Raw genomic sequence first — 309 nt, forward strand, 5'->3', positions numbered from 1 at the left:
AACGCAACCCTATCATAAACATCGTAGACCGCTCTTAGTGTTAAATGTATTTTGATAGTTGCAAACTTCAGCACATTTTCAAATCATTTATAATACCTTGTTAGGAGTTTTATTACAATTAACTTAAATAACAACCACATTTGAAATTACTTAGGAAGCTATGAACAACATTACCTACGTTGTAGCTATTGAGGTATCTGAGATTAAAAACGTGTAAATGAGGAAAAAATGAGTCTAAATAGTTCATTTGAGGATAAAATGAGTCCCAATTTTTCGACTCGGGTAACCGTAATTAAGAAAGTTAGCGCA

This window comes from Agrilus planipennis, unplaced genomic scaffold (assembly GCF_000699045.2).
Source record: "Agrilus planipennis isolate EAB-ADULT unplaced genomic scaffold, Apla_2.0 scaffold1008, whole genome shotgun sequence".
Lineage (NCBI taxonomy): Eukaryota > Metazoa > Arthropoda > Insecta > Coleoptera > Buprestidae > Agrilus > Agrilus planipennis.